Source organism: Anastrepha obliqua, chromosome 1 (assembly GCF_027943255.1).
Source record: "Anastrepha obliqua isolate idAnaObli1 chromosome 1, idAnaObli1_1.0, whole genome shotgun sequence".
NCBI classification, from domain to species: domain Eukaryota; kingdom Metazoa; phylum Arthropoda; class Insecta; order Diptera; family Tephritidae; genus Anastrepha; species Anastrepha obliqua.
The window spans coordinates 94808564-94830514 of record NC_072892.1 but is presented as its reverse complement, the minus strand read 5'-3'; the positions used below and the strand labels follow the sequence as shown (position 1 = coordinate 94830514).

Below are 21951 nucleotides of genomic sequence, written 5' to 3'. Positions count from 1 at the left end.
TTTTAGCAATACTTGGGCGCAGCTGGATGTCAAATAAGTGTTATTACCATTCATTACAATATTGCTTAGCAGACTACACAATTTTACAAAATAAATAGTCACAGTGGGTTGAAATCTTGGACTTGCGCATAAGCTGAAAACAAATTCAAAAATTTCTCAGAGGTGGATACAGCTGAGAGCTACAAATATATTGGATCCATTTTAAGCAATGATTGCACACTTGATCGAGAAGTGTCGAACCGTATTCAAGCCAGCTGACAACGTTGGCGCGCAGTGTCAGGTGTTCTGTGTGATATGCCGATGAAACTAAAAGGCGGCATTTATGAAACTGTGGTCCGACCCGCAATTGCGTATGCATCTGAATGCTGGCCGCTGTCCGTTAAGCAGGAGCAAAGGCTCCAAGTGGTGGAGATGAGAATGCTACGTTGGGCTTCGTGCGTAATAAAACTCGACAAAATAAACAATAAACTCATCAGAATTGAGAGCTACCTCCTGTGGCTCCAATAATTGTGAAATTGAGGGAAAATCGCTTGCGCTGGGCACATAAGGTGAAGGCCAAATCAGTATGCGACAAAGAAATTGGTAACTCAAACGCTTCCATCAATGGCAGACCCTTCAAATCCTGAATAAGCACCATTCAAAATGATAGCCAGCGGAATGAAGTCAACGCTTTTTGCTTATAATTAGAGAACGGCCAAACTTTGGCTCCGGCTTCAGCCATGTTCGCCCACAAAAGTTCTGTTCGGTTTAGGTTCAGTAAAAATAAAAGCCAAACTTTGGCCGAACATTTGCACAATTTGCATTCCTTTAAGAAAACTTACCTTAATGAGTATCTGCGGCCAAGAAGCAGAGATTACTGATATGAAAGCCCACATTTTCTATTTTAAATGTTTATATTATAGCAGATTTTATATTTCTATAGCAAATTGAAGCCCCCAAATTTTAAAAGAAGCCATCTTTAATTGACGGTGGTACTTATTCTTCTCTCCTGTTTCTTATACTGATAGCAGGGTGTCAACATAAAGACCAGTATCTTTTCAGAGTGGCTTATCTACATATGCTCATTAGTTCCGAGTGATTCACCGAGATTTAAATTGTACATCATAACCCTTTATGTTGCCTGAAGTTGTCACTTGTAAGCTGAAAATGCAGACAAGCTGCTGTTTTTGCACTATGAAGGAATAGCTATTTCGGTCTGGTATGACCAGAAGAAAGGCACATATGCTCAACCCAGCCCAACTCTATCCCAGATTTAATGAAGGAACTGGACTTGGATGAGGTGTTGTGATAAGTAAGCACAAAAAATCTGAAGGCCGAAGTGCAAACTTCTGCTTCTCATTATTTCACTCAATGATTAATTTTCATATAAAATTATTCAACTATGATTATTACATAATTACTATATGTACACATGTAAAAATAATTATTATACATGAAGTGAAATGAATGTAACTGAATCTTAAAAACATTTGTTTGCTTTTTTTAATGTTAAGACGTCCGTGGCGGTTTATTACATGGGCCCTTGAAAATGTTCGGTTTGGTTTCGGTTAAACTTAGGCCTTAAAAATAGAAGTTCGGTCGTTCTCTACCTATAATGAGTTTACCATTGATTAAACAATTGCATCATCAGAAACACCTCAGCGCCTAGAGTGCTCATATCATATCAGCAGTGTCTTGTAGGAATCTATTCTTCACTTGCTTCCTATGTTACTACGAGTGCATACGTGCATGGCCATATTCTTATATGTATGTATGTATATGTATATATACATATCAACGTGTGCAATAATTTCCATTGCGTTGTTGTTTGTGCGAAAAAATCACCAATCTAATCTTTATTCCCGCACTTATCGCCAATGACATGCGTATAGGTCGAATGGTCACATCATTTCGACCCCTTTTTGTTTTCAAAAATCACTTTTCAAACGTAATCGGTTTGAGAAATTTTATTTGTGCTTCTATCTCTAATTAAATTAGTGGCAAAGTTAATTTGTTTACAACGCTCCAGATGCACAAGTTTATTTCGTTATTTTATTTATTTTTTTTAATTTTTTCCAAGCGTGTAGATGTTGTTCGCAGTAATAATTTGCGAGTTAGTTATCGGACAATGCTGGACACTCGGGATGAGGTTCGCGACAATTACTCGTAATTATGCATTATGCTTATGTGTATTTATCATATTTCGTATATTCTATTTATACATACCTACATACATACGAGTAACTGTGTAAGCAATTTGCAACCTTTATGCCGATATAAATATGTCCGAGGTGTGGTAATTAAAGTCCGGTAATTTAATTATTACTAAGGAACCGGCAACACTGCGTTCATCTACATATTCCATACTTAGTTAAAAATTGTAATACTTTTTTAATGAAGTTAGTAGCCGAGTGGGTTGGTGAGTGACTACCATTCGGCAAATGTAGGTTCGAATCTCCGTGAAAAACCAAAATGAAGAAAAAGTTCATTCCAATAGCGGTCGCTCCTCAGCAGGCAATGGCAAACCTCCGAGTGTATTTCTGCTATAAAATAGCTCCTCTTAAAAAACATCTGTAAGTATCTCTATTTGTGGAACAACATCAAGACGCACACCACAAATAGGAGAAGGAGCCAAACACCCAAAAAGGATGTACGCGCCAATCATTTATATATAAATATATATATATATACATATATATAGTTTTATTTAATCATGAACAAATTAAAAAAAAAACATGTTTTTTACCTTTTCATTCGAAATGGTCACCATTTGCTTTTACACAAGCCTTCAAACGATTAGACCATTCAGCTATTGCTGCACACACGGTTTCCATTGGTATTGACGTCGCTGCTCGAACCAAAGATTGTTTGAGACTCCAATCTCTCCAAATTTCTATGAGCTCTTTGACAGGCCATGTTCTTCAATTTTAACCACAAATTGTTGTCCAATAGATTCAGATTTGGACTTCCAGACGACCAATTTTCTGTGGTCATGAACCCAGGAATATTTTTTTAACCACTTCTGGGTGGTTTTTGCCTTATGGGCTGGAGCGGAATCATGCTGGAAGATTCAACGCTCTTCATTCAAGAGAGTACGGCTCAACTGCTTCACCACGCCTTCTAAGACATCCTCCTGGTACAATTTTGCCCCGTTCGTAACCACTTTTCCGCACAAATGAAAACATGTAACGCCTTTACAAGACACTCCGCACCAAACCATTACGGAAGCTGGATGCTGGCCACGCCCAACCCTTGGAGCAAGATTTTGTCGCTTCGCTTATTAAAAACGTCTGTTGAAAATTTTCTCATCTGTGAAAATAATATTTTCATGACCGTTACATCTGTAGAGTCTAATTTTCTTTAAGCGCGTTATCAAAAGATGACCAGTTGAGCGACGGAAGGCTTTCATGTGGAGATCATCTCTAATTAGTCTTGGCATAGATCATGATTTTCTGCTCTCTAAGGGGATTTCTGCGAATCCTCTCTCGAACAGCTTTTATGGCTGCACTGGTTCGATCCACGCGAGGACAACCACTTCTTTTTCTGTCTGGCACTTCAGACGTTCGGGAAAAACGATTATCATGCGGTAAACCAACATTCTCGAAATATAAGTTTTTTCAGCAATTCATAAATCTCACTTGTCCGTTTACCTTAATTACGTAATGCAATCTCTGCAATGCGATATTCTTTAGCTCCCCACTCCATTGTTAACAAACGAAATTTGCCACAAAACTAAGTATAGTTTATGAGTAGAACGAACAAAAGCAAAAATAACGGAATTTTTTTCTGCGTACATATTTTAAAATTTGTCGAAAAATTTATTTGCAGGACTAAGTATATGTCTGAGAAGAGAGTACCTTCATTTATATTAGTTACAGTCGAATTTTCAAATCAATAGCCCAACAGGTACTGAAAATAAGACTAGGATATTGGAGTATGACCCAGAGTCCCATAAGTAAAGCGAGCAGCATGCGGGAAATGGGAGCTGTCAATGAAGGTGCAGATATCCATATGTTCCTGCCAGACAAACAGTAGCTGACAATGTCGGTATTCTGTAGTAATTGCGTATGTAGCCCACACTCACAAAGAATGACCGGATCTTACACAATCACAACCCGCCGACTCATTTTTCGCTCATTACACAAGACTTTTTGATGAAAAAAAGGCATTACAACGTTACTCGATATCAAATCCTGCTACTTTGTTTATTCCTAAAGATCAAGTCAGTCCTCAAGTTAACTCCTTATGACTGAGAGGCTGAGGTCAAGGAAGCTACTTCCGAAATTATATTATATTCTCAACAAATATCATTGACAACTAGATAAAGCCATTCATCAGTTGAGGGACTTTTGTAAGCCCATTGACCGATTGGAGCGCAAGAAAAGATTAACTCGCCCAAGACATATTCAACAAGGTAGAAGTGACAACCCAATCGAACTCTCTCATATCTGACTATTATGTCAAGCAAGTGTTGGGAAACATATTAACCCTTTGTATTACATATATCATTTTTGCTAAAGCTCAAGATGATTTCAAGTGAAAGTGTTTGTAACTATGAAAATATATAAAATTATTTTATGTAATTATGTATTATAATTATATATATTATATTTTTATATTATTTTTTCCCCACATATTATATATATTTTTATTTATTTATATATACATATTATATAATTATATGGATTTCCTGAAAATTACGAATATTTAAATTATAGTTACTGCTTTTCGTTTTAAAGTAAAGCGGAAACTCATTATTCTTATTTCTTCATTCTAATTTATAAAAGGTAGTGCAAAATTCATCATCCAGTTTTGTTTTTGAATAACTTTTTTAGTGAATAAAAAAATTTTCAATGTTAGAAATCTCTATTTCGAGATTTATGTTTTTACTTATCCCGGTTCCACTTATAAATAAAAGGTGATTAATTTAGAGGTATCGGAGTTTAAATTGAAATAAAACAAAGAAAACTCAAATTGATTGGGTAAGCTTTATTATTTTTGATAATATCTTCCGCAACTGCGCCGTAACTCGGCCATCCGTAAACACCAATTTTGAATGAATCGCTGGAAGACTTCGGTCGGTATGTCGAGAACAACTTTAATGGTGTTAGCTTCCAATGCCTCAATCAAAGCTGGTTTATCCACAAAGCATTAAAACTTTGCATAGTCCTACAAATAAAAGTGTGTGATAACACACGATCTTGGTGGTCAATCCACTGGTCCGAGACGGGAGATAAATTGCTCACCGAAACGACGACTCACTAAATCAATTGTTTCACGGGATGTATGCAAGTAACCCCGTTTTGTTATAGAGATCATGGGCGGATCAAATGTTATGGAGATCACGGGCTTAAATTTCCGGCATCAAAAAGTCGATAATCATGGCGCGATAGCGTGTTCGCCATTTAAGGTTACATTCGCCATTTAGTGTTACATTGGCGCTAGCCTCGTGTTTGAAGAAATATGGATCGATGATTCTTCCAGCCCATAGGTCGCAGCAAACGGTTGTTTTCAATGGATGTAATGTCTGTTCTTGAATAGCTTCGGCTTGCTCTTCAGCCCAATACGAAAAAGTTGGGCTCTTCAGCCCAAATACGGAAAAGTCGTAGGTATTAAGTCAAAAATCGGTCTCATCGCTGAGCACCATAAGTTGGCCTGAGCGTTCGATAAACACTTTACATAGAGCGTCGATTTTCGTAATACAATTGTACGACCAGTAAACATTGTTGAGACAAAAGTATTTCCACGATGAAATGTCAATGAATACTGAAAGAAATTGTGTATTTTTTTTTTGACAGTAGTTACGCGAGATCTGTCAAAAATCGCTATTGGAAAAATACCTCCTTATATAGAGAAAACCTTTAAACAAGCAAATAGTATGCATATTGAAATTGTGTTGGCGCACGGGTCGTATGAGTGACATTTTAGGTGTGGGTAACAAAAACCAATTTCTGGTTCAGATAGTGCGGATAACTGTTACAAAGTGACAGTAATTTCATAAATTGTAACTTCTTTTTGGGTTTGATAGCCAGACAGTGCCAGAATTGGAAGGATAAAGGTAATAATTCTGACGGCATCGAAATAATGAAAAATTCCTATTCATTTAATTTTAATGTAATGAACCACGTCAATGCCTTCGCTGATACTTTCTAAGGATAGAAATGTACTCGAAGACTTACTATTGCCAGCCACAGCCAGTACCTATAGTATAACAAAGATGCAGCTGGGCTTAATGTGTTTCCACACACATCACGCGAAACGGCAATCACTTCAACCTGAAACTCACCTACAAGAAAATGGGAGAGACCGCGAATATACCACGTAGTTGTCTATATATCAGCGCTAAGTAATAATTTTCCACGATGAAAATCATTGATGTCCTGTCGTCAAGATAATGCGAGTCCACCCACGGTTGTAAAATTTGTGATAGGGTGATTCATTTTGCGCCCCCCCTTATGGTTATATACGTTCATACATATCTACAATGTATGTATTTAGAAGTAGCTATTTATGTGGCTACGTCACTTAATGTCATCGCTTATCATTTTGATATCAAATGAACTCATTATAGGCAATAACATGATGGTGGTATTTTATTATTTATGGATATTTGCCACTCTCGGTAATCCAAAATCATCCAATCAACTGCTTGATTTGGCAAAAGCCAAAACATTTGGTAGTATTTATGACAACAGTGTGTAGAATAATGATATGATGATATTTATTAATTTATCACTAGTATATACTCACAACAACAACAACATACACAAATTCTCGCGAGTACTTGTAATTGAGTATGTATGTATATCTATAAGTAAATTTTCATGTATCTACTACTATAAAGATGTAAATAAACAGCGACTACTGTTGAATAGATTAATCAAGTGCAAACATATGTACACTTGCCGCATAAACAAATATTTATCAACATACTTATTTTCACATTAAGTGTTAATGGTTCACCTAGTCTGCAAGTACACATTACCCTGTTTATCAGCGACGCGAAAATTTAATAACAAGTCTGCGGTGCTTAAAATAGCACTACAAGTGGTTATTTATGGATCTCTCAGCATACAGATGATTATATTTAAATCATACATATCGCACATATGTACATATATAAATAGTTATTAGTGCGTCCATTTATTTTTATTAAAACGTCTGATATTTTTCTCACTTAAATACTCCGAAGTGATTAACGCTAAAGAACCAATCTCAGTGAGTTCTACTTATATAATAATAATAATAATTTTTTTTGTTGCTTAGAAGCATTGTTGTTGACCTGACAGAGAAATGCCTAGACAGTACAAGGCTTTCAACAAGTCACCAGTAGCAAACGACATTTTCTTGGTGCTGGTCATGCCTTTGAGGCCAATGAATTTTAAAAGAATCGTCATCAAAGCTTTCAGTAAACAAATACATGCACACATACATACATATCATAGATGTACAACATGAGAAAAACAAAAAAGGCACAGACGGAAGACTATACTCGTACACCGCGGCGTGTGACAATCGTCAATAAAGAGTACAAACCCTGAGTTGAAAAATAAATTACTTTTATTATTATTAAATACTCTGGTTCATCTGCACTCAAGCGAGTTAATTTCAAGTAGTCGTATTTTAAAAAATACACATTTTTATATATAATTTGTTTATTTGAAATATTCTTTGTGGAAAACATGCAGTATGTGTATTTATATACTTCAATAGTGTCATAATCCAAAAACAATTTTTTTAGATGAGTATGCTGAAATGACCACAAGCTTTTATTTTTTTTTACGTAAAAAATGCATGGTGATATCTATACTCATTGGATAAAAAAATAGTATACTTTTACCTAGGCAGGCGTAGTAAATTGGAAACTTTGTAGCTGTTTTCCTCAACACTTTGGTTTTTTGAATTATGACACTCTTGCAGTAAATGAGCGATATGTATATATGAGGTTTAACAAATATACAAAATAAAAATAAATCAGCCAATAGGAAGCCGGTAAGTGGAATATTCGAAAGCCTATTGGAGGATCCCGATTTGTGAGGTGTATTTTTTATTGTAACTGCTCTCGTTTTAATTGCGCACTCTACGCTAACAGTTGCCAGCAGCATAGGCATAAAAATATATACATAAGTATGCAGGTATGTCATGAAAGGTGTGAGAAAAAAATGTAAACATATCTTAAATATATATTTTACTCATACTTTCATTAAACTATGAGTGATTATTAATTTTTGGGAATCGAAAGTCCCGCTTTTGATTGTCGAGAAGCCAAAGTATACGCTGAGTATGCCAATTTTATGCAATTTTGTAATGTTGATGCCATTGGCATATTAATTTTTTTTTTTTTTTTAAATAGTATTATTTTTAATTTGAATGGCATAGTTCTCAAAAAATAAATAATGATTAATATAAGAAATACATTGATATTTTAACGAATTTATAATATCTTCAGCTCCTTACCCAGTCGCATTCGACCATTAGTTCAAAAAATTCTTTGATTTTCGCACTCCTTATAATCGGTAACTGAAACATATTAATATTTAGTAAAACTCTTTTCTTTTGGAATGAAATAATTGCTTTTAATAAATCATGAATTTTGTACTCAAGAATTTTGTACACGTTCGAATAATCAATCAAGCGCATGGCTTTACTTTATCATCTAATATCGATACTCAGCCACAGCCTATGCATAGAAATGTTAAAATGTCAACAATCCATAGTAAAATTTAAAGTTAAACCACGGCACATTAAACGGTTTTGCTGCTGAATGCAAAACTCGATAAAAAAAGATTGATAGTTAGTGTAATTTAAACAAAATTTGAAAATTAAGAGCCCAAATAAAAAGAAACAAAAAAATTGCAGTTCTACTGCTGCTACATGTTTAATGTGCAATGAGTTAAAAAAAAAAATTCGGCCATGCTCGGCCATACAACTTCGTTTGGGGCTCAGCAAAAATTTGCTAAGCATTTCTTTACTTCTTTGTGTTGAATAGTTTATGAACCTTTTCGAAAATACGACCATAGAATTTTGTTTCGGCCTCAGCAAATATTTCCTAATCATTGTTTTACTTATTTTGTTCAATAATTTATGAACCTTTCCAAGTACACCATTTTTTGGGTGGTTGGCCGAGCTCCTCCTCCTATTTGTGATGCGCGTGTTGATGTTGTTCCACAAATGGAGGGACCTAAAGTTTCAAGCCGACTCCGAAAGGCCGATATTTTTATGAGGAGCTTTTTCATGGCAGAAATACACTCGGAGGTTTAGCCATTGCCTGCCGAGGGGCGACCGCTATTAGAAAAATGTTTTTCTTATTTTGGTGTTTCACCGAGATTCGAACCTACGTTCTCTCTGTAAATTCCGAATGGTAGTCACGCACCAACCCATTCGGCTACGGTGGCCGCATAACCTTTCCAAGTATGATCCTGTATTTCGGTTAAATTTTGCAAAAAATTCGCCATTTTATTGGGACATTTTTTAAATATTTTTGAACTGAACTATTTAAATATTTAGAACTGTTTACAAAGAATAACGGAATTACTTTGTAGGAAAAATAACAAGAGAAATCGATTCGGTTTCGGTGTAAAATTTATCAAATTGATCGAAGTTATAAGGATGATATATTACCAGGTTTGGCCATTCGAAGCAAAGTTGTGAAAGTAACTTCGACTATCATGTCACCAAAGATTCGGCAGCATAATTCTTCTCGCTCATTTCCAATTCACACGTATTCACACACTCGTCCAATCAGTCGTTGTTCCGACGGCAACGAAGTAACATGAACAATAGCTGCGTTGATTTTTTTCATATATCACCAATACAATTTCAGTTTTTGCCAACCTGGTCATGTCAGCAAATCGCTGAAGAGCCAATCAACGGTCTATACTCTTCAAGACCTTACTTTATGGGTTTCCATTATGTTCTTAAAAAAAAATTGGACAGATGCAATGCAGTGGATTAATATATTCTACAGAAATAAATATAGTAAAATTTTACGATAGACTAAAATAATTATTGCAATATAGTACACACATCCTAGACAATTCTTTACACTGAACTTCCCAGCATGCTGCTTAGTACTAACTCACAAATTGTGGCTTTCGAACGGCAGTTGGATTTTTATGAGAACCAATAGTAGTTCAATAGTAGAAATATATATAACATATAAAATTGGCTTTGTCGGCATTTTGATCTTTAATGCTCACCGTGAAAAGTAATCTAAAAAAAACTTGGAGTTTGGGTATTTAAAGATTTGACGCTATATCAAACACAAATGAATTTTTCAACAGGAATAACCTGTAGCGATATTTTAGTGTTCCCACAACCAAACCACGCTGTACATACATACACATATGTATAAGCACACATGCATAAAACACTTTTGTATTTTCCTTTGCAATGAGATAGGCTATTCTGGCTTAGCGCCTGCCCTCAATCAATACTCAGCAAAGATTTCGCTGACACTTCATCGGAAACTTTTGAAGATGTAAGTCATACAGTTTAACAAATTGTAGCGCTCGATCATAAATTAACGCATATAGTAGTGGAGTACGTTTTTTCTGCGGTAATGATGATAATAGTGCAACTAGTGTAAACACCTAACTAAATCCAAATTAACAAAACCAAAAAAATTTTACTAAAAAAATGCAAAAAAACATAATTAAAACTGAAAAACAAAATTATTTAAAAACCCCAATAACAAATTATGTGTATCTGTGATTATTGTGTACCTACTTTACAAAAAACCCAAAACAACGATTTTATTTCGAACGAAAAAGCCAACTGTTTTAGATTTAGAAATATTAAATAAGTTTAGATTACAAATTGAACTTGACACGTGAAGGTAATTATTATTAGCTCAGCCAATAACACGAAGCTGTAAAAATAAATTTTAAAGGTGAGTTTGTGGGTGAAAGAATATTAATTTTAATTTACTTATAATATTTTCGGATTGAAATAAAAATTCAGTGTGGCTCCTGAATGAGCTCTGATTAAGTTGCCTCTTCAATTGATTATTTGTAAATATAATTGGCGCCTACACCCTTTTTTGCGTGTTTGGTCGAGTCGAAATTGCGTTGCGCGGTTTTTCTGTTTTCCGCAAATGGAGGGACCTGTAGTTTTATGTCACCTCTCGAATTTTCAAAACAAACTGGCATACATAAAGTTTCATTTCGATAAAAATTTGATTCTATGAACGCACAGATTGATCGGCACGTCAACCGTTTTGGAAATAAGTTTGAATTCATTTCATTCCGCGGAAATATGTAACTGGCTCAAAGATAAAATTTGGAATTGTCAGCATCAACATAACTATTGGGTATGGAATAAGTTTCCGCCCTCGTAAAATACGTGTTGCTGCTGATACTATTTTTGTGTTCGCTGTAGTAATATACTTTTGATTTGAAGGTGTATATGTGAGGTCTCGATCGCAGTAGTTGATATTCATTTGAAGAGTGAAGATTCTTTTTTTTATCTGACGTCAAAAATGTATACGTTCGTCCCGAAAAAAATAGCATTAGCAGTAAGTCATGCTTCATTATTACCTTTTAAAGCAAAATGCAGCTGAAACGTCTCGTATATTGATCAATATTTACGGTAATCACGCTTCATGAAATACAACTTGTAAAGAGTAGTTTCGACGATTCCAAAGTGGCAAGTTCGAAGACACTCAACTACAACAATTATTGGATGAAGACGCATGTCGAACACTTGATGATATGTCTGAATAGTTGGATTTTGACAGATCAACCGTCGGTAAACGTTTGCACGCGATGGGAATAGTCCATAAAGCAGGTAACAGAGAGACTTTTGGTGGCATGTGAGATTCTTCTTGAACGGCAGAAAATAAAAGCTTCTCTGTATCGCTCGTCACGGGCGACGAAAAATGGGTATATTATGATAATCCCAAGCGTCGAAAAATTCGGAATCTACCAGGTGAACCAGGTCCATCAACAACGAAAAAAAATATTCATGCTTCAAAGGTTATGTTGTGCATCTGGTGGGAACAGAAGGCTGTCATCTATTATGAATTCCTTAAACCACCTGAAACCATCACTGGTGATCGTTACGGATTGCAGCTAATGCATTTGAATCCAGCTCTCAAAGAAAATCGGTTGGAATGGGATAGTAGACATGACAAATTGACAAACTGATTTTGTTGCATGACAACGCCAGGCTACACGTTGCTAAATTTAGAGGCACTGAATTGGCAAATCTTACCCCACCCGCCATATTCACCAGACATTGCACCTTAGCATTACCATCTATTCCGATCAATGCAGTCAGCCATTATTGGAGAGCGGTTCAATTCTTACGAGAGCATCGCAAACTAGCTCAATGAATGGATCAAATCAAAAGAACTCGAATTTTTCTTCAGAGGAATCCATAAGCTGCCTGAAAGATGAAGTAAAGTAGTAGCTTTCAATGGCACATACTTCACATAATTTCATGTATTATTTAATTGTTTATATTATTTGTAACTTTAGCTAAGAAAGGACGGAAACTTATTCACATACTCAATAAAATATTGCCTGCAAATTTGACTCCATAAATATGGAATTAAAAATTCAAATTTAACTTATTTATTTACAATAAATAACAAAATATTTGGATATACATATTTTAAAAAAGAAATGACGGCCTATTATCGCGGAATTTATTCTTGAACATGGAGAAGGGCTATTCTACATCTACGCTGTTAATAGAGGCGAACTTAAATGCAAATGTTTCAGTCGCTGTATATTTTTCAAACCAGATTCAATTTGGCTTACAGTTTTTTTTAATACAGCAATCCCTTCTTTTCATTTAAAGTGTAAATACAGGTGAAGATTTGTTGTTTCTAGCTTCAAAAATGATTCTGGCAAAAAATTCTAAATAAATTCGATTTGACAACGAAGTTCGTAAAGTAGGCGTAAAGCCACGTTGCACACCGTGGTTTTATCGGGCGTGCGGGCAGTGGCAGATTAGAAGTGAACTCTTTGAATATTGTTATACGTTCAGAAGAATTCATAAACGATGTTTTTCACATTTGAAATGAAACGGTCAACCAAAAGATGTTGTATCATATTTTCACACAAATTCGAGTTTTAGTAAAACAATTTTCAATGGCCTTAACTCCATTTTGATGATGATTTGATGATTTTTCACTAATTGCCTTTCCCTCACAAAGCAGACGACAATTCCTAAGAGAGCCATGAAAAGCCACGCAGATGGCTAAGTTATTTCACCCAAAGGTAACATGGGTTCCTGGCCATTCCACCATTAAGGCGAACTACAAGGCGGATGAATCAGCGAGACTTGAGACCAAATTGGCTGATGAGTACACAGACAATGACGTTCGAATGGGAGCAGACCTCAGACCTTCTTTTTGAGAAAATGTAAGACCAGCGAATGAAAGATGACGTAAGGAACCCACCTACAGAATGGCCCGACAATGGACAATGTTAAACGCAAAGAAGTTCTGCTAAGCCAAAATAAGCATAATCTTAGCACATTGATTGCAATGAGGAAGAGACAACATGACTTTCATGACATTGTCCTATATATCCAGCGTAGGCTCTATCCAGACGTAAGTTCACCAGTTTTTTTTTAAGAGTTCTAAAATTTTTGAAAAGCTCACGCTAGTTTCAGGAAAGATAAGGACAAGTTCCACACGTGGAACCACAATGGGCTATGAGCCTGAGTGTGTCCCTTAGCGGGTAACCGCTACAACCTAACCTAATCTAACATAGCTCCTTTTTTCAAACATGTTACCTCATAATTTCCCAGTAATAAAATCTTATGCCTGTCATAACCAACGCCCAAAATCCTAATAGAGTCATCGCTAATCATCAGTCATCAGGCTAATGAATGTAATTCAGTATTTCGCAAATTTGGAGAAAAATTAATTTATGTATGAATAAATTTTATAACAAATATGGCAAAAAGGATTTATCTTTTTACAATTAGCATTTCCATTTTGAGCATTTTGTGATAAAGTATAAGAAAAAATGCTAAGGTAAATTTTTGGTTGACCTAGTAATTATATATATGTATTCTCGTATGTATGCATAACCTGATGCGTGTGCCAGATGTTTTTCCTTTTACACGCAGCCTATAAAATACCTACTAATGTGATTACGCTCAGAAGCATGTTTTGCTCCAATTAATGTTCATTGATTAACACATTAAAATCACTTATGGCACGAGCATTTAACCAATAAATCTTTCCATAATACATGATCATACGCACCCACACATATGCAGGCATATAAACTCTTGTATATTAGTGCATATGTACGAAAATATGTAAATATGCAAACTGCATAATAATCACTGATAAGAAAATTCAAATCAAAACAAGTTGAAGTATCATATCAGAAACTAGCACACACGGTTTTAACTTTGACTTAGAAACATGCACAAATCCAAATGCAAATACACATAGAGGATCTTTCTAGTTCGAATTTATTTGTTTCTAGTAGTTCGTTTTGAAAACTGTCAAGAGTTTGATGGTGCCTCTTTCGAGAATTCTTTAGTAGAAAGCCTATGATTTACTAAAAAGAAAAACTTATTTTAATTTTTAAAATTCACTGCGAAATTGGTGTATCTTTAAAAACTATACATCGATGCCAAATCAGACCACTACCTGTGAAAAATTTCACAACTTAAAGGAAGAAAAACCATCTACAGCCATATAGTGCTGTTGATATAGAGGAGGAGAGAAACGGGATCTAGGCTGGAGGACTGCCCAAGGCTATCCCCAAAAGACTCGCTAAGGAACCTCAAGCGCCTAGCCACCAGACCCGGACATTTGCAAAGAAAGTGTTCAACAGTCTCTTTCAATGGAGGTTGTACGGAAGTCCAAACTTCTCCGCATAAGTTCCGATCACCCATTGACCGGTGATCATCGCTATAAATTTGGGAATTGAATGGCGGGGGATCCTTAGCACTTTAAGCGTCCTGCCTCTGTCGTACTGAGGCTAAAGTATTGAAACCAATTCAAAATTTACTAATCCAATTTTCATAAATACCCCTTTGGAAAAGTTATAAGTTAGACAGTATCTCAATTTAATTATCTTCATACTTTTAACTATAAATATTTTTTTAAACGCTCTACTTTTTAGTGCTCAAAATTTCGTTTTAAATTTCCAATACTTTTTCAACCAAACCATAATCAATAAAAATATTGAAAATTATCGTTTAAATAAGATATTTTCGGGAGTCTCATAAGCTTCAGAAGTTATAGTCATTAACAGATAAGCTAAAGTGCAAAAACAAAATGCAAATTGGTACTGTCGACTAGTAACAGATACAAGGTGGCGCAAAATTAATCACATTGACACTTGTGAACTAGACATCTGCAGTATGTATATAAACAGGCAAGTAAGGGAGCGCGTATCTTCTGCCCGCAGGTTGATCTCCAAAAGTATTTCAGGCTTCCTAACCGCTGTAGCATATTTCACGCTGAGATCTACAGGTATGCTGTAAACAAAGCAGCCGAATTAGCATGCAACATTGTAGATCCAAAATGGACGAGCTCTGCGAGAATGCACATGTCACAATTGACTGGGTACCAGGACTAAAGGGAAATGAGAGAGTAGGTGCACTTGCTAAAGCAGACACCCGCTCGCCTAGGATGTGTACATCGAACATACATATATCCCTCACTCTCAGTTTTGGAGACGAAACTAGACAAGGAATTAACTCTGGAAGCACAGTCTATATACGTCTATACCAAAGCAGCTAACTTTATTTTATCACTCCCAAGAAAGGAAAGTAAAATTTAGGTTGAAGTACTGACGTGAGATTGTCTCACTCCATATCACGCAGCTAAAATGTGATTGGTCCAGAACGATGCGCTGAAAGAAGAAAAGGGTACGTTAGAACATCTCACTGTCATGATCTAAGCAGAACTCGTTACAACTGCCTGGGATCATTACACTTTCTAAAGCATATTGAAGGATGTAGCATCTCTGAAAGTTTAAACTGTTTATTAGAACTCGCCAAGACATGTAAAACGAGCCATGTTCAACATGACTCCAACAACCCTAGAACCACTACGGACCCTTGCAGTCTATGTGAGATATATTCAGATCAGTCAGATATACTCAACCTAACCTAAGGAAGCACGTAAAGGTCAAAATAAAGATTTCCATCACTCAAAATAAGTTTAGTTTATTAATACTCAAAAATAAAATTGGATGTATAAGTTTTTTTAGGCTAAGTTAAGTCATAGCGGTAGTCCACTATGGGACCACTCAAGCTCATAGCCCATTGTAATGCCACGTAGCTCTCTTCACTCTCCAGAGTGAATTCTTTCAAAAATTTCAGAAGATCCCTGATTTTCATGGTACTGACCTCCCAACTCATTAATAAATTGTCTGCCTAATTTTGCACCTATGTTAAGCAATTCCTTTGAACAATCAAGAACCTGCGATATCCTATTCATGAAAGAAAGAAATGTTAACATAGAAATTTATTTCAGAGAAAGAAAACATTGGTTTGGCAGGAGAATTCTAGTGCACGTGCAATTGAAAATATTGTTGCCATAAGGGAAAGTATTGAAAAAGATTAAAATTTGCGCTTACCGCTAACAAATTGCGATGTCAAATTTTTTGTCCTTTTGCTGATGGTACGGCTGTTGATGTATCGATAATTTGTTGCAAGAATGTCGAAATCTAAAACAACAAAAAAATGTCGAGAAAGGCGGTTGCGAAGTTTTCAATTAGCACATGTGGAGAAAATTTCATCAAAAGAATCTATTCAAAATATGTGAATTTTAAAAATAAACTCCATCCCGAAAGACGCTGTACATGCGCACTCTTACATCTAAATATAATATTTCTATGACTACTTGTGTGGAACTAAATTGGCCTTTATATTTGGAATTAAATTTTCATCTGCACATTAAATACCGATAAATTAAAGAAAGTTAAATTTGAGCTGAGGAGGTATAATTTAATTTTTACTATTTTATTTATTATACTCGTAAATTTATTATACATATAAGTTAAGTACACGCAAAATTGATGGGCGTCCCTTTCTCGACACTAATCAAATATATAGAGAATTATGTATACAAGACATAGCCATTGCTTCTGGCTAGCCCAGGAAGTAGTAACGGGTGATTTTTTAGCTATTATATTTTTAAACAGTTGGTTTAAACAGCTGACGCACGTTTCATGTTTTGTTTCACTGTCAAACATCTTCAGTTTAGTCTATAATTTAACCATGAATCGTCTTACAAACGAACAACGCTTGCAAATCATTGAATTTTATTATAAAAATGCGTGTTCTTTTAAGAAAGTTTATCGCGCTTCTTCTATTTTAATCGACCCACTGAAGCGGCTATTCGAGCTATTGTGACTAAATTTAGAATCAAATTTACATTATTGCACATCAAATCACCAAACACTTACGTAGAGTCCGAACTGAAGAAAATATCGCAGCTGTATCGGCTAGTGTTAATGATGATCATTAATTATCGATTCGTCGCCGTTCGCAGCAATTGGGCCTCTGTTACTCAACAACGTGGAAAATTTTGCGAAAGGATTTAAATGTGAAGCCTTTCAAAATACAGCTGGTGCAAGAATTGAAGCCGAACGACCTACCGCAACGCAGATTTTTTAGTGAATGGGCTCTTGGAAAGTTGGCCGCAGATCCACTTTTTTATCAAAAATCTGTGTTCAGCGACGAAGCTCATTTTTGGTTCAATGGATACGTAAATAAGCAGAATTGTCGATTTTGGAGTGAAGATCAGCCGAAAGAATTGCAAGAGCTACCAATATATCCAGGAAAGGTCGCAGTTTGGTGCGGTTTATGGGCTGGAGGTATCGTTGGACCGTACTTCTTCAAAGATGCTGCGAATCGTAACGTAACTGTGAATGGTGAGCGCTACCGTGAAATGATATCCAACTTTTTTTTGCCCAAAATGCAAGAGCTTGACTTGCATGACATGTGGTTTCAGCAAGACGGTGCCACATGCCACACAACACGCTTACCAATGGACTTGTTGAGGCGAGTTCGGTGAACATTTTATTTCGCGTTCGGGACCTGTCAATTGGCCACCCAGATTATTTTTTGTGGGGCTATGTTAAAGCTTATGTCTATTCAGCCAAGCCTGCTTCAATTAACGCATTGGAAAACAACATTAAAGCATTTATATGTGAGATACCGGCCGAAACATTGGAAAGAGTATGCCAAAATTGGACTAAGCGGATGGACCATTTGAAGCGCAGTCGCGGTCAACATTTGCATGAAATAATCTTCAAACATTAAATTATATGGACTGTACTATCGATTTAAATAAAAAATGCATGCATTTTTCTGAATTTTACGTGTGTTTTTTTGAAAAACTTGCCTATAGTTCTTAAAAACTGAAGTAGTGAAGTAGTACATAATCGTATGTTAATATTCAATTTTCAGTAGAAACTTATACCGAAAGTATTTTATGTGGAAGTAAATATAAATGTCTCTTATTTATTCATTTAATTATTCAACTAAATATCATTTGCGCTTTGATGCGTCTTGAGCCATTATCGTGTTCTTGATTATCCACTTTCCGTCTAACTGGCTCGGATACTCGCCATAACAAGAACGAGAGAATACAGGATTATAGTTAAAGAAATGGGTGTAACTTTGTAATATTCGAGTTGGTGAAGTGGGAAAAGCTTCAATACATACTTCTCTATCCGCAGCATGGTGGCGGCTTTAAGTTGTTTAATGTAGAAAGTACTGTAAGTTTGTTAATGATTTTTCTTAACTTATACTCGTATTTTCTTCAAAACATATACCTATTTTTTAAGACTCGTCTGAGCTGGAACCTAGAATTTTTTTCTTTTCTCTTCTTGATTGACCGCTTAGGCGATTTTGGCTGAGTTTAGCCAGTAAAGTTAGCGAAGCAACTAGCTCTTTATTTGCTGCACTATATGTATGTCGCTCAACGTCGCCCATGTAACAGAGGTGTTGCTGCTGATACTATTTTTATGTTCGCTCTAGTAATATACTTTTAATTTGAAAGTGTATATGTGAGGTCTCGACCGCTTTAGTTAACGTTCATTTGAAGCGTAAATATCATTTTTTATCTGACGTCAAAAATGTATATGTTCGTCCCGAAAAAACAGCATTTGCGGGAAGTCATGCTTCATTATCACCTTTTAAAGAAAAGTGCAGCTAAAACATGGCGTCGAACATGTCGAATTTTCCATCAGAGGAATCTGTAAGCTGCCTGAAAGATTGAGTAAAACTGTAGCTTCCTATGGCATATACTTCACATAATTTAATGTATTCACTTCACATAATATAATGTATTATTTAATTGTTTAAATAATTCGTAACTTTGGCTAAGAAAGAACGGAAACTTATTTCGATACCCAATATATACATAGACATACAAGATGGCGCAAAACTATTGATCCCATTTCGTTACTAAATAAAAAAAGTATATTTATTTCAAACTTAACGCGCTTCATTGCTTGTCTGTTTACAGCTGCCTGCCTGCCGCTGTATCAAATATGACTGACGTACAATGTTATTTGTAAAATAAATAAATCTGCCGATAGGGTAATTATATAGTATATAAACGAAAATGCTCAGAATGATCAGTGGAATCGATGTGTCCATGTCCGTCCGTCCGTCTGTGCACTTGGTGCTCTACAGAAATACAATGAAAGAAAATTTTTGAAAACTATCCAGTGCCACGCCCACTTTTAGGCGTTTATGCCAATAAAGCTTACCTAAACATGATACACATATTGATCCCCACACCATTTAAATTCGATCCAAATATTTTTGAGATCAAAAAAAACGACGCGACCTTTTTATATGTTATGCTTAAGCTTCTGTCCGTTTGATGTGAGAAGCTTTAACTCTTAGTGTCTATGAGTTCATTTAACTTAACAGTCAGCTGAAATTAAATTTTCGGATACATAAAGTTCCGCCCGTGCCAATTGTAGCACTTCCTTACTTGTTATTAGTGTTACTATTATAACTGCATAGAAAACGCTCTAAATAAATAATAACTGTAAATAATATATCTCGATTAGGCATTTGGCTGCATTAGATTCGTTTATGAATTCTTAATAAAAATTAAAGCTATGTCCAACATCCTCTGCGTAATGAGAAGATATGTATGTTTATGTGTACTTGCATATGCATATGTATGAATTGGTGCTCCAACATTCCACTCACGTCTTGCAGCTTAAGAAGTTTTTGCTAACTTTGTCGAATTTTATGTAATTTGGGCTATTTTTATTATTATATGTACATTCGTATTTATAAATGAATTAATCTCAAAACACAGGCAACGATTAAAGTTGCTACCTGTTAAGCATGGCAAAACTGTTAGGCGTATTAGGGTGAACTTCATTATGCAAACATTTTGGACTCAATTGTTTCCATTATATAAGGTTGGCCAAAAAGTCTTGCGGTATTTCCGCAAGCTTGTCTTTGCAAGCGCGTAGTTCTAGTTGTATTCGTCGCATCGGTTCACGCTAGAGCTTTTTGGAAAGCTCTTTTCACGTGCTAACACGTGTGTGATTAATTGTTGTTTGCTTTTAGTTGTTCGTGAGTTATAGCGTCGCAAACATGGAGCAAAATAAAGAGAAAATACGGCATATTTTACAGTACTACTACGATAAAGGCAAAAATGCATCTCATGCTGCCAATAAAATTTGTGCAGTTTATGGACCCGATACAGTTTCCATTTCCACCGCACAACGATGGTTTCAACGTTTTCGTTCTGGTGCAGAGGTGATCGAAGATGCGCCACGGTCCGGAAGGCCTGTCGTCGAAAATTGCGATAAAATCGCTGAATTGATCGAAAGAGACCGGCATAGTAGCAGCCGTAGCATCGGCCAAGAGCTGGGCATGAGTCATCAAACCGTTATAAACCATTGGAAGAAGCTTGGGTTCAAAAAGAAGCTCGATGTATGGGTGCCACACGACTTGACGCAAAAAAACATTTTTGCCCGTATGGATGCATGCGAATCACTTCTGAATCGCAACAAAATCGACCCGTTTTTGAAGCGGATGGTGACTGGCGATGAAAAGTGGGTCACTTACAACAACGTGAAGTGCAAACGGTCGTGGTCGAAAAGCGGTGAAGCTGCCCAGTTGGTGGCCAAGCCTGGATTGACGGCCAGGAAGGTTCTTCTGTGTGTTTGGTGGGATTGGCAGGGAATCATCCACTATGAGCTACTCCCCTATGGCCAAACGCTCAATTCGGACCTGTACTGCCAACAACTGGACCGCTTGAATGCAGCACTCATACAGAAGAGGCCATCTTTGATCAACAGAGGCCGAATTGTCTTCCATCAGGACAACGCCAGGCCACACACATCTTTGGTGGCGCGCCAGAAGCTCCGGGAGCTCGGATGGGAGGTTCTTTTGCATCCACCGTATAGTCCGGATCTCGCACCAAGTGATTACCACCTATTTCTGTCCATGGCGAACGAGCTTGGTATTCGGAAGTTGTCCACAAGAGAGTCCTATGAAAATTGGCTCTCCGAGTTTTTTGACAATAGGGAAGCGAGCTTCTATAAGAGGGGCATTATGAAGTTGGCATCTCGTTGGGAACTCGTCATCGAACAAAACGGCGCATATTTGACTTAAATCGCATTATTATAACCAATTTTATGAACAATTGAAAAATCAATAAAAATACCGCAAGACTTTTTTGACAACCTTATATTTAAACAGTACGCAGTGTCAGCTTTAAAGATATATGTATGATTTATGTATGTAAAGAGCTTATAACTTTATATTCATGATAAAAGCATAGTAAAGTAGAACCGTGCCCTCAATTCGTCGGCCAATACCTTTTTTAGCATGCAAATGTCATATAAAAACAAAGTATCTAATCATCATCAAATCAGTATCAAATCTTGCCTTCAGATTGACTTTGAATCTATAGTATGTATGCCCTTTCTAAAAAAATAAATTAAGAAAATTACCTGTAGTTATAAGGGATGCACAAATACATAATAAATAGATACCTAC

The 21951-nt window shown here is 36.0% G+C and overlaps 1 protein-coding gene across 4 annotated transcripts in view; it reads left to right on the top strand.

The window, feature by feature from the left end:
* Window positions 1-21951, top strand: part of LOC129253120 (neuropeptide CCHamide-2) — a 52865-nt gene that overhangs the window by 8338 nt on the left and 22576 nt on the right. Inside the window, exon 1 of one of the 4 annotated variants that reach the window (XM_054891375.1) lies at window positions 10431-10870. The exons of 1 other annotated variant lie outside the window; for it this stretch is intronic. The gene's annotated coding sequence lies outside the window, so the exon portion shown is untranslated. Of the gene's footprint in view, window positions 1-10430; window positions 10871-21951 lie in introns of those variants that run through there. 2 more of the 4 variants (XM_054891378.1, XM_054891377.1) reach the window with 2 other exon arrangements.